The sequence below is a fragment of the Ambystoma mexicanum genome, chromosome 6q (genome assembly GCF_040938575.1).
Source record: "Ambystoma mexicanum isolate Mex_15411 chromosome 6q, UKY_AmexF1_1, whole genome shotgun sequence".
NCBI lineage: Eukaryota > Metazoa > Chordata > Amphibia > Caudata > Ambystomatidae > Ambystoma > Ambystoma mexicanum.
Genome location: NC_090937.1, coordinates 1439058893 through 1439073088, shown reverse-complemented (window position 1 = coordinate 1439073088; position 14196 = coordinate 1439058893).

The window sequence follows — 14196 nt, the reverse complement described above, 5'->3', positions numbered from 1 at the left end:
TTTGCACCACCCACTTGTTTTGAGCCCATGGAAGAGGGATCATTGAAACTGCTGACCTTGCAGATGGTATTGTTGAAGACCAATGCTGCAAGGTGGGGGGGATTTGGGCTCTGCCAGTAATCTCCCTACCCAGTGGTTCAGGGAAATGGCCTGTTTCCCAGATTAGTCTTCCCAAGGTTGTATGTGGGTAGGGTCTGCCCCTTCTGAAAACCCAGGATCTGCAGAAATGATACAATTTGGAAGCTCCAGTATGACATCTGTGTCTACTTCATCTTTCCCATCAGGTGCAGAAAATATAGCCCCCATTGATATTTGCATCAAGAAGTCAGGTTTGGATTGAGAACAATCAGGAGCCAAAGCTGGAATCATTTGTACCAAAGTATTCAGAACAGCCTGTCAGATGATTGTTTGGACAAGGGCCAGTTCTTAAACTCTAGGACATTAGAGATTTTTTGCAGCATACTTGAATTGGACTTGGAATTGGACTTGGGTTCTTCGTTCATAACATCAGCCTATCCAATGACTGTAGTGTAACGAAGATTGCTGCATTGGATCCAAGCAACTCAGAGTCTGTAGGATTCAAAAACAGGGTGTTATGACTCGATGGTAAGGTATGTATATGTATTAAGTGCGTGAATGAGTGAGAGTATGAAATATGAGTGTGGTGGTGAATGTGTGTGAGTGAATGTGTATGCATGTGTGTGTTTGTGCTGGGCCAGGGGGACGGTGTCCAGCATGGAATGCATTAACAACACTTTTTTTTACTGGACATATATCTTAGATGCCCAGTAAAAGATCATCATCCTTTCTTTTATCAACTTGCAGATGATAAAAGAAAGGATACTGAATTATTTTGTGGCCAAACTGGTATTTTGGGGTTGGCATGCACACTAGTCATTTCTCATTGTGGCATGACATTTTTTGTAATGGGCATCTGATAGGACAAGTATGTTAAGTGTTATTACTTGGCTAGACTGGCATTTTGGGACAGCCAGTCTGGCCCTTTCTTATTGTGGCATGAATTCCTTTTACTGGGCATACCATTCTTTCATGCACAAGCATGGTATGGGTTATAACTTGGGTAGAGGGACATTCTGGTGCAGCCAGTCTAGCTATTCCTCACTGTGGCATGGGATTTTATTCTGGCCATCTATGATAGAGCAAGCATGGGCTGCGAGGAATGCTCAGAGGTAACACATTTTCCTTCGAAGCAAGACAATACAGAGCAAGACAATGCAAAGGAACACAGGTTCAAATTCCAACCCTGTGCTTAGAGATTGGTCTCTGGTATTAAGCATGTAAGAAAAAATGAATACATTACTTAAGTTTAAGTGTTATTACATGGCTAGATTGTAATTTTGGTGCAGTCAGTCTAGCTATTTCTTACTGTGGCTTGACATTTTTTACTCTGCACCAAGTGTAAAGCAAACATGGTAAGTGTTAGTACGTTTCTAGAACTGAATACATTGTGCAGCCAGTTTCGACATATTTTCCTATTGTGACATGGTATATTTTAAACGCAAAGCCAACAGGAGTATATGCTTTTGTTGGGAATCTGCCATACATTGTCAGAGCCAGTGTGAACATGTTTTATTATACTATCATTACTGGCATTATGTGCAAAGCAAACATGAGTATGTTCTTATATAGGAATTCTAACAAATATTGGTGCAAATGATTTTACACTGGCAAATATCATGGGCTTGCATCCATTGCATTTGTGGATTGGAGATACCCTACACGACCAATTGCAAACTGTTTGGCTTTTTGCTCAGTTTTTCCACAGAACGTATAATGTATAACGCAACATTTAAACCCAATATTATACCTTCCCACCTTGGTTGGTACAGGCTCCCTCACTTTAGCTAAGACTACAGACTTTGCCAGTAGTGTTCACTTTAAATCACGTGTATGAAGCTGCTGCCACAACCTATCTATGCCAGTAATGGTCACTTTAACCGCATACATGAAGCACTTCATGCATGTGATTTAAAGTGATAATTACTGGCATAGATAGGTTGTGGCTGCAGCCTGATGAAAGTAATAGAACAGGCTCTTATTTAGTGTTCTGTTGTTGGCATGGAATTTCCTAGGTTTTTTCATTTGAACCAACTTTACATTGTAATGCTTTTGACCTCTTTTGTCAAAAAATGTGCTGCAAAACACTTTATTTCAGCATATTTTTTTTTAAATGTCCCTTTTGATTATTCTGCATCACATTCATTTGAGGAAATATTTAGGGCCCTCACTTAAAATATTCACCAGTCATGACTGCCAACGAATCATGGAATTTGCTGTATATTTCTGTTGTTTCCTGTTAGGCGATCCTCTGCACACCAGGCCACGACACATCAGAACACTGCCCACATTCCCCCAACATCTCCTCCCAAGCTTCGAGGCTCAAGTGATTCGGTGAACCCACAGAACCGAAGGCTCCGTACCAGTGTACGGGCTCGATTGCAACCCTTTCTGCATTGGCAACTGCCTTGGAGAACGTATAGCAGTAAGGGCGGCCTTACGTCTTCCCGCCAGTCACGTGATACACTGCGGCGTTCCCCATGTGATCTTGGTGGACGTCACATGACCCAGGGGCGATCAGTATAAAGGTCTGAGAGACAGAACGCTCATTGCTTCTCAGCTGGCTTCGGACACTGTTTGGCGTTACAACTTGCTCCTTGTTACCCTGATCACGGAACTCTATCTCGGACTCCCTCGGACACCCCTTGGTACTTTTGCTTGGAACTGTTTACCCGTTGCCGGATTTTTGGACTACACCTCGACTTGTCTTTGGATCATCCCTTGGTACCTTGCTGATCTTCTACGCCTTCTTCCCCATTGGGGATTCAAGTCAAGCCCTAACTCCCACAGGTGGCTACTCTTCATCCACGCTGAACCTGCGGTTCTACCACTCCAAGGATCGCCGCATCTAATGAGCCTCGAACCTCCATACTAGGTCACCTGGGTCTCCATTACACCAGATAGGTAAGACACTTTAGTTACTTGTCTTCTTCATTGTATTGTGCTTGCCTGGTACTTAACCTCATTCCCCCCTTGACAGCAGCATCGGTGTTCCAAGAGGCTCCGTGGATCCGAGAAGACATCTCTCACCTGTGGCCTCAAGGGTCGTACAGTGGGTTTCTATTTAGTTCCCCTGTACGTCACTTGGGGACGGAGGTCTCATCGGTCTACACGACACTCAAGTCAGAACAGACTGAGAAGCCGTATAGTCGTGTTAGACGATGCAGGGATCCACGGATGAACCCATAGCTGCTTTAGTTCAGGCAATTACAATACTAAGGGCAGATATGGCCGCCGCAAACACTGTGATCCATCAAAGGTTGGATTCCATACAAAGTGTTCAACATTCCCTTCCTGCAGACCCTGAGTTTGGCGATACCGGCTCCTCCACTACACCCTCTCCCGTTACTGCTCCTGTAGTCCCGACTCCGATGATACTCCCAACTCCTTCCCCCTTAGCTGCTCCTGAACGCTATCAAGGGGATCCCAAGAAGTTCAGAACCTTTATTAATCAGTGCAAGTTACATTTCCTATGCAGACCTTTGGCTTTTCCCACCACCACTGCTAAAGCTGCCTTCGCCCTTTCCCATTTGGCCGGAACAGCAGCTGCTTGGGCTAATCCCCTGTTAGAGAACAACAGCCCACTTCTTTATGACTTTGATTTGTTGGTCCTAGAAATGGCCCGAGTATTCGATACCCGACACAAGGTACAGTCTAGGGATTTGGAGTTGTTGGAATTGACTCAGGGTAAAAGGTCTCTGATAGATTACATCACCCGATTCAATCAACTAGTTGCGGAAACATCATGGCCAGAAAACAAGAGGGCGGTGGTTTTCTATAGGGGGTTGAGCAACACCATGAAAGATGCTTTAGCAGTGATCCCTTCTATGCCTACTCAGTATCAGGAATTGGTTGATCTGGTCTTGCAGGTAGATGCGCGACGATCGGAGCGTAGAGCTGAAATAGGGGCCTCTTCCTCTCCCACTCTTGTTGGCACACCTGCTTCCAGTACCGAAGAACCTATGCAAGTGGGAGGGTTACGTAGTCCCATTACAACATCTGAGAGAGAACGTAGAAGGGTGGATAATGCATGCTTTTATTGTGGTACCACTGGCCATTTCGTGAAAGAGTGTCCTCGACGGCCCCGGAAGAGTCAGGTTTTTCGGACGGCTCGACCTTAGAACCGGAGAACAGGTCGAGTGTTCCGTCATCTTCTCCGGGTACCTCTCTTGCCTTTACTCGTGTGCAACCCATTTCTGTAAAGGCTACCCTATGTCCCTCTACAGGCCTTCTTCATGCAGTCAATATCATTATCGATTCGGGTGCCACTGGTAACTACATAGATATTGATTTGGCCCATTCCCTCAACCTACCTTTAGTGGTGAAAACACGTCCGGAACATGTCCAAGCCGTAGACGGCTCTGCACTGGTTTCTGGTCCTGTCAGACATCAAACCGCACCCCTCCTGTTAACCATACAAGAAGTACACACCGAAACCCTGAGTTTTGATTTGATCACCACACCCCAATTCGGCATCATACTAGGGATTCCATGGTTACATGAACATAATCCATTGATCAATTGGCAGTCAGGTACTGTAGTCTTTGAGTCTGATATTTGTCAGAACTATTGTCTTCCGGTCCATCAAGCCCCTGACACACCTTCTCGGGCCTTGGGGGCCTTAGCCCAACTCACACTGACTGTCGACGATCCAGAGTTTGTGCATACACATACTGTTGGGGGGTTGGTATCTGGGATTCCGCCAGAATACAGAGAATTTGAGACAGTGTTCGACCGGGGCTCGTCTGAGGTACTCCCTCCACACAGACCATATGACTGCCCAATCGAACTGCTTCCCGATTCCAATATTCCTTCGGGCAGGATCTATTCTTTGTCTCCTTCGGAGGAACTGGCGCTAAAAGACTATGTACAGAACGCCCTACGATTAGGACACATCCGCCCCTCCACTTCACCCGCGGCAAGTCCTATCTTCTTTGTACCCAAGAAGGAGGGGGATTTACGCCCTTGTGTAGATTATCGGCGTCTTAACGCTATCACAAAAAAGGATAGGTATCCCATCCCGTTAATCACTCCACTACTAGACCATTTAACACACGCTTCCATTTTCACTAAGCTCGACCTACGCGGCGCATACAACTTAGTACGCGTCCGCGAGGGAGACGAGTGGAAGACCGCCTTTTGCACTCGGTATGGCCTGTACGAATATCTGGTCATGCCCTTTGGCCTATGTAACGCCCCGGCCACTTTCCAACGATTCATGAACGACATATTCAGGGATATACTGGATGTAAATATGGTTGTGTACTTGGACGATATCTTAATCTTTTCTCGTGATCTTGACGAACACGTGAACCATGTCCGAGAAATATTGACCCGTTTGAGAGAACACTCCTTGTTTGCCAAACCTGAGAAATGTCAGTTCCATAAGACAACTGTTGAGTTTTTGGGTTTTCACATCACCCCTGGGGCGTTATCCATGAATGAATCTAAGGTCAAAGCAGTATTAGATTGGCCAGTACCTCGAACACTCAAATCCTTGCAGGCTTTTTTAGGATTTGCCAACTTTTACAGACGTTTCATTTCTTCCTTCTCCACGATTGTAGCCCCGCTTACGGCCCTGACTAGTCCTCAGGTATCTTATCAATGGCAGAGAGAACAGCAGGAGGCTTTTGAGGCTTTGAAAACCGCCTTTACTACCGCACCGGTACTCCAACATCCAAATCCTGATCTTCCGTTCATAGTAGAGGCGGATGCCTCTTCCTTTGCCCTCGGTGCGGTATTATCACAAACATGTCCAAATACAGGCAAATTACATCCAGTTGCATATCATTCCCGTAAGTTTTCCAGTACTGAGTCTCATTATACCGTTACGGAGAAGGAACTCTTGGCCGTCATGGATGCTTTCCGTGTCTGGCGTCATCATCTTCTGGGGGCTAGGCATCCCATCACGGTATACTCCGATCATCGGAACTTACAGGATCTGGCTTCTTTGAAATGCATTAATAGCAGACAGGTCCGATGGCATCTTTTCTTTTCCGCCTTTGATTTCCATATCATGCACCGTCCTGGCACTTCACATGGGAAGGCGGATGCCTTGTCACGTTCTCCGGGAGGGGTCCAGTTGCCTACATTCCCCGACACTGTCCTCGGTAAGAGCCATGTGATTTGTCTCTGTACACCCTCATTGTCACTATTGGATTCGGTCCGGTCCTGGACTAGCGTTCATTCTGACCAGTTGCGAGAATGGGATCCTGTATATTCTGATGGTTTACCCTTCGTACATGAACGCCTGTTTCTTCCTACACCTGATACACGTAACCTAGCTCTTGAGTGGTCTCATGACGCTCCCTTCAATGCCCATCCTGGACAAGAGCGCACTTTAGATCTACTCAAGCGTTGGTGTTGGTGGCCTTCTATGAAGCGCGATGTGGAGTGTTATGTCAGGTCTTGTGCGGTATGTGCTCAGGCTAAACATCAAAGGGGTCGACCGGTTGGATTGTTGCTTCCACTTCCGGTACCTCCCAGGCCCTGGCATACGTTAACAATGGATTTCGTTACCGATCTCCCCAAGTCAAAAGGCTTTGATACCGTCTGGGTAGTGGTGGACACATTCACTAAAATGGCCCGTTTTGTTCCTTGTAGGGGTATCCCTTCGGCCCCTGTCTTGGCGGACTTGTTTTTTGAACATGTGTTTATGCTATTCGGCCTCCCTTCGGTCATAGTTTCCGATCGAGGTTCACAGTTCACCTCTCGGTTTTGGAGGGCCTTGACGAAACTATTGGGCATCGATACGAGGTATTCTTCGGCCTATCATCCGGAGACCGATGGTCAGACCGAAAGGACGAATCAATCGATGGAACAATACCTTCGTTGCCTCATATTGCAACATCAGTCCTCTTGGTTGGCCGTTTTGCGGCTTGCGGAGTTCGCGTATAACAACGCGGCTCATTCGGCTACTGGTTATTCTCCTTTTTACGCCCTCCATGGTCAACATCCCAAGGTCTTGCCGGTCCCTGATGCCTCTGGTTCTTTGAATCCTGCGGCCACGACGTGTCTTAGGGATCTTTCTGCTATTCATGCGAGTACAGTGGTTCATCTCACTGAAGCAAAGGCCTCTATGAAGGCCCGTGTGGATGGCAAGCGTCGTGCTGCTCCCCCCCTGGTGGTGGGTTCTAGGGTCTGGTTGTCTTCCCGACATCTTCGCCTGGTGGGCTGCCGGAAATTGCTGCCTCGCTTTGTCGGGCCGTATGTGATCTCGCAGGTTGTTAATCCGGTGGCTTTTCGTCTAGTTCTCCCCAGCTCTTGGCGTATCCATCCTGTGTTTCATGTCTCCCTCCTCAAACCCTGTCCTGACTCAGTCCGTCTTCGTACACCTGTTGCGCCGGTGTCCTTGACCTCTCCTGATGTTTTTGAGGTGTCGGCCATTTTGGGTTCCAGGTGGTTTAGGGGTAGGCTCCAGTATCTGGTGGATTGGACGGGTTACGGCCCGGAGGAGCGTTCGTGGGTTTCCGCATCTGATGTGAACGCCCCGCGGTTGGTAGCCCGCTTCCATAGGGATCATCCGTCCTGCCCACGGGGTCGTGGGCCGTTGGGGGGGGCTATGTTAGGCGATCCTCTGCACACCAGGCCACGACACATCAGAACACTGCCCACATTCCCCCAACATCTCCTCCCAAGCTTCGAGGCTCAAGTGATTCGGTGAACCCACAGAACCGAAGGCTCCGTACCAGTGTACGGGCTCGATTGCAACCCTTTCTGCATTGGCAACTGCCTTGGAGAACGTATAGCAGTAAGGGCGGCCTTACGTCTTCCCGCCAGTCACGTGATACACTGCGGCGTTCCCCATGTGATCTTGGTGGACGTCACATGACCCAGGGGCGATCAGTATAAAGGTCTGAGAGACAGAACGCTCATTGCTTCTCAGCTGGCTTCGGACACTGTTTGGCGTTACAACTTGCTCCTTGTTACCCTGATCACGGAACTCTATCTCGGACTCCCTCGGACACCCCTTGGTACTTTTGCTTGGAACTGTTTACCCGTTGCCGGATTTTTGGACTACACCTCGACTTGTCTTTGGATCATCCCTTGGTACCTTGCTGATCTTCTACGCCTTCTTCCCCATTGGGGATTCAAGTCAAGCCCTAACTCCCACAGGTGGCTACTCTTCATCCACGCTGAACCTGCGGTTCTACCACTCCAAGGATCGCCGCATCTAATGAGCCTCGAACCTCCATACTAGGTCACCTGGGTCTCCATTACACCAGATAGGTAAGACACTTTAGTTACTTGTCTTCTTCATTGTATTGTGCTTGCCTGGTACTTAACCTCATTCCCCCCTTGACAGCAGCATCGGTGTTCCAAGAGGCTCCGTGGATCCGAGAAGACATCTCTCACCTGTGGCCTCAAGGGTCGTACAGTGGGTTTCTATTTAGTTCCCCTGTACGTCACTTGGGGACGGAGGTCTCATCGGTCTACACGACACTCAAGTCAGAACATTTCCCTAGGAAAACAATTATAAATTGTATGACTTTTCATCACATTTCTTTTACCAATTGTGTTGCAAAATGAATCATTTCAGCACATTATTTAAAAAATTGTTATCAGGGGAAACTCCTGCGAGCCCTCCTTAATTGTTTAGGGCTCAGTCGCTACGCTCGGTCGCTTGCGCTAATTTGAGGAAACATTTGCGGCCATTCACAGAAAACATACACCATACAGTCCCTCCAGGGGTTATCTGTCGCCTGGCACAAAAGGCTGCATCTGTCACTGGAGCAGGGATCTCTCCAAATGTACACCATTCTGATCTATTTGATCAAATCTATAATTCCAGAAACGCGTACACTTCTGAAACATTTACTACTTTCTCAGGATGTATAGTCAATTTATATACCCCGTCCCCTTAGTACTTATAAAACTAAAAATGTTTGGAATTAAATCTATTAGACTGTATCGTTCCCTTCTGAATTATTTCCCTTTAATATTATATGTACAAAATAATTTCTTGTTGGCTCTCTCACAGATAGGTGGGCAACCTCTTAAGGACTGGTTCAATTCTCCCCCTCTTGTAACAGAGGGGCATCATTCAGCAAGATGGGGTCACCTTCCCTCCACAGCCTGGGTCCCCTCTTTCTGTATTGGGCCTGTCTGTTATCTTTGCCACTGAAGAACCACTGAGCTTTAACTCCAGGCAGGCCTCTCTTACAGTGCATTGCTTGTAATCCCCAAAAATCCTTTCTCCTTTCTGTTGTTGTCATCCATTCACCAATCAACCTCTATTTGACTGACTGCCATCTGGTATACAAAACAAAATTGACCAATAGTTAAATGCCCTTACTGTAATTATAGAAAAGGGAATGAAGAATACGTAAACCATCAAAAATAAACCCACTCCATAAAAACATTCCTCCTATCTCTGTACATCATCATATATGTAATGAATGATATGATATGATATGGCATTTATAACGCTCCTATACACAAGTATTTCAAGGCGCGATCAGGAGTAAGACTCAGGCACAGAGATATTGTAATGGTTGTTAGTGACTTTTATTAAAGTAAAAGAATGGTTGGAGAAATCCTACCTCACCTTAACACTATGAGGGGATCTCAGTGTCAGAATGTCCAAAAGTAAAGAGTTCTCCATCCTGTATCCAAAATCCTATCCTGACCCTTACAAGCTAAACCTAAGAAAAGTATAAAGGGATAAAATCTTTAAACTGGCCATCTGTAGCCTTCTTTAATGTTGCAACGTAATGTTCCAAAAGGTGCACAAATGAACAAATGATTACAATTCCCCAAGGTTTCATAACTCTCAGTATGATGGGGGAAGGTCTTCCCTTTCACTGAGTTCTCAGCTTCTCTTCAGCTCTCTACCACAGTTCTTTACCTTTGCAAAAGACAATATTAAAACCAAAGGGATATTATTCCCTTCCACCAGCAGCGTACACTCAAGGGTTCTTCCTCTCCCCTTGACTTACTCCACATTTCACAGTTCTTTTACAACTAATCCACTCAGGGAGTATGGTTCCCTTCCCCTAGATGTCACACACTTGAAATGCGGGTCTCGCAGTCGCAAGCCTTATTAAGGGGACGAATCTCAGGGCTATTTGCATTCCCCTGAGTCTTTCTTTTGTTAAATGGTGGTTAGTGCGGGTTAGTCCGTAAGACCTGAATTGTTGTGTAGTCAACTCAGCTCGTGAGACAATATGACATGTTTACATTGTTTGTTGAACTTGTGCCTTGCGATGTATGCCTCGTTACTAGCACTACAAATTTTGTCCCAATGGTGGTGGTAGTACAAGTTCAAGCACTTTGGGTTCTTATTTAGTTTGTAATATGGCAGCTGAATGCACTAAAAGCTATGACGACAAATATGTCCTTGAGCTCTTGGCCCAATCTTCTCTATTTTGAGGGTGAAGGGTCCCTAGAAGTCCCTAGTAGCCAACTTGAGCAACTGGGATGAAATGTTACAGTTGAAGAAAAGATTGGTCCGCACTGAATTACATGGATCTATTATGATCGAGTATTTGCGATCTGGCACCCTCCCACAAGGTCTAGTGGTAAGGAACGAGCCCCGCTTGTTCCTTGACAATAGGGAATTCATTGTTCAATGGAGATATATAGCGAACAAGTGCGGGCGAGATTGGATAATCCTTATCATCGATACGGCCCGAGCTATGACGATCAAAATCTCGGGAGATCTCGAGAAAATGGAGGAAGAGATCATGAAGTTAGTACCACTAGAGACCTATAAAAAATGCTTGGAGGAAATTTTGAAAGAAATTTCACATTTCAAAGATTTTTGCGCACAGGATCGCATTGCGCGAATGAAAAAAGACCTTTTACAGTTCTCGCACGAGAATGCATTCCGATACACAAAAGAAGGGTACGATCCCTTTGCAGGACAACAACAAGGAGGTCCTAGACAAGGGGGACAAAAACAAGTTCGTTTTGGCAAGACTTCCTTTAGTTCAGGGAGCTCGAGCAGCAATAGCTTTCCCCAACAAAGAGGCTACAGGGGGTCCCGCAATTGTGGCAGGAATCAGAGAAGATCGGGGCGCAATACCCGTAATAGGAGAAGTTTATATCCTAGAAATCAAGGTAACCCCATAGGGACACCGCCACAACAATTGCAGCAACAAGGTTTTTTAGACCCTTGTCAGGACCCAGACAACTGGGATGAAGCACTGAGAGTGCTTCGCAGCAACAGACCCTATTAGTTAATTTGTCTACATATACCCCGACAGGTGATGAGGTTTCCTAAAGGTTTCGGTTTTGTTCCCACTGTCCAGTATGACAAATTCCGTACCCATGTGGAAGTAGAACAACTAATACAGAAAATACATTTGCAGCAATATTTTGCCCATAATACCTATGATGATCAAAGTAGTGAAAGCGGTTTCAGGAATAAATCCACGTTCAATCCCCCAGTTGCCAGCTATACTCTGGAAGCGGTAGCATTTACGAAACAAGTCTGGCCTGATCTGAAACTTCTGGAAATGCAACAGCATAAGAGACCATTTCAAAATATAAGTAATTCTGAAAAGTTGGCTGTGAAGAGTTTAGCTACAAATTCTGAAATTATCTTGCGTAAGGCGGATAAAGGAGGAGCGATCGTGATGTTGAACAGGCAAGATTATACCACTGAATGCCTCCACCAACTTGATGATAGAGGCTTCTATCAACCGATCAGCGAAGATCCCACTACAAGATTGACTCTACTAGTTACCACCAAGGTTGAAAAGGCTCTAACGAGAGGTTGGATATGCCAACAGGAGAGTGATTACTTACGAGTGAGGAATCCTGCTATACCTAAGTTTTATATTCTCCCTAAAATCCACAAAATTTTGGAAAATCCTCCGGGACGTCCTATCGTCTCAGGAACGGGAGCACTCCTTGAACCACTTTCGCGGTTCGCAGACAGGTACCTGAAACCCTACGTGTCAGCAAAGTATTCTTACATTCACGATACCACCGAAGTCATCAACAAGGTGGAAGACATGCAGTTCGACCCTAGGCACCAACTCTTAGTCTGTTTGGATATTGTGTCTCTCTACACATGAATTCCACAACAGGAAACATTGTTAGTGTTAGAAGAGACTTTGCTGACTGAAAGGACTGAAGGAATAACACCCAACAGCTTTATCCTTTGGTGTGCCGAAATGGCGTTGACAGAAAATTATTTCATGTTCAACGGCCAACTTTACCATCAAGTTCATGGGACAGCGATGGGGTCGTCCGTGGCTCTGTCAGCAGCCAATTTATATGTCAAAAGTTTCAAAAGGAGCACCATTTACAGTCCGACAAACCCATTTCTTTCTAACTTGGGCTTGTGGAGACGTTATATTGATGATATACTGATCGTATGGAATGGGTCCCTAGCGCTGTTTGGTGACTTTGTGGAGTGGATCAACAAACAAAGTCGATATTTGAAGTTTACTTCAACAGAGAGCAACACGGAAATTAATTTTCTAGATGTGACTAGCTGGGTGGATACTGGGTCCAATACCCTGAAAGTAAAACCGTTCCACAAATCCACGGATCGGAATTCTCTTTTTGTGTTTGATAGCTGTCACGCACGCCATACAAGGGAAAATCTCCCTTTTGGCCAATTTTTGCGCCTCAAAAAGAACAGTTCTACTCGTGAGCTTTTCCGCTCTGAGGCACAAGTACTAGGATCTAAATTAGAAGCCAGACAGTACCCTAAGAAGATAATCAAGCATGAATACAAAAGATCTATGAACAACAATCGTGCAGCTCTCCTTGAATATCATGACCGAACTATAGAGAAGAAAAATCTAGTGTTCGTGAGTACTTACAATCCTTTGGCCAACCAAGTGGTTAAAATCATTAGGAAGAATACCTAATCCCCCACACTAACGTGGGATGGGGGTTTAGATTCTATAAAAGACAAGGAGGCGAGTATTATGCATTACAATCTTTACTGAGATCCACAGCAGCAAAGAAAGAAAACTTTGTAAACGAAATTTTCAACAAACAAGAAATTATAACAATGCAATGGGAACATCCCAGTTCAACATGGAGGGCAGGTCATGCCCTGTAGGTAGCCAATAGGGAGCGAGCCCATCCCATATAGGTCCATTCCTTTAATAACTCCCCCTCTTTCTGAAGCTGATCCTCTGCACACGATCACCGAACCGCTTCTCCACGTACAACGAAGACCAAACTCCTCTGGAGATTCTGGGCAGAACCGTAATCAAGTTGGAACGGAGACTCATTCCTTTTCCTGCGTCGAAGCCATCAATCGAAAGCTGAAACAACAACCAACACCAGTAAGGGTGGGTGGGTGGGATAATACTCGCCTCCTTGTCTTTTATAGAATCTAAACCCCCATCCCACGTTAGTGTGGGGGATTAGGTATTCTATGGCAAGACAGGAGGCTCATATTATGCAAGTTCAAAGCCCTTGCATTACATTCACCGCCACATGAGCAATACGTTTATGGTAAAATGTCTTAAAAGTTGACTCCCTTGACCAGTCAGCTGCTTTCAAAATCTGTTCCAAGCTACCCCCCAGAAAGGCTGCTTTAGAGGCCATAGCGCCACGGACTGAGTGGGGACCAAAGGAGGAAGTGTCCACCCCTGCCTCTCGCATTACCCATTTGATCCATCTGGCTATGGTAGAAGGGGAGACCGGCTTATGGGGTTTTCGGAAGAAATCAGCAGCTGAGAGGTATTGGGAGGTCTAAAACCTTCAGTTTTTAGCTCAAAACATTTCAGACAATTAACCACACATAATTTACAATCTTCAGGAAAAGCAGGATAGGAAATCGAGGAAGTCATGCATTTAGTTCTCCGTGAGACAAAGAAAGTAACCCCCTGAGGGGTGAACATCTTATTATCCACATCCAAAGCTCTGATATCAGAGACTCTTTTAATAGATATTAGACATAGCAACATAGCAAGTTTGGCAAATAACTGCCGCAGGGACAAATCTTCATTTGGAGGCCAGGACTTAAAGAGCTGCAAAACCAGATTAACATCCCAAAGAACCGAATATTTCGGTTGCGGTGGAACCTTAATACGGATAGATTTGAGGGCTCTTCGCACCAGGAAATGTCTACCCACCGGTTCCCCTTTCACCAAAAGGTGTCCTGCTGAAATAGCTGAACGAAAACCATTAACAGTCCTGTAGGCT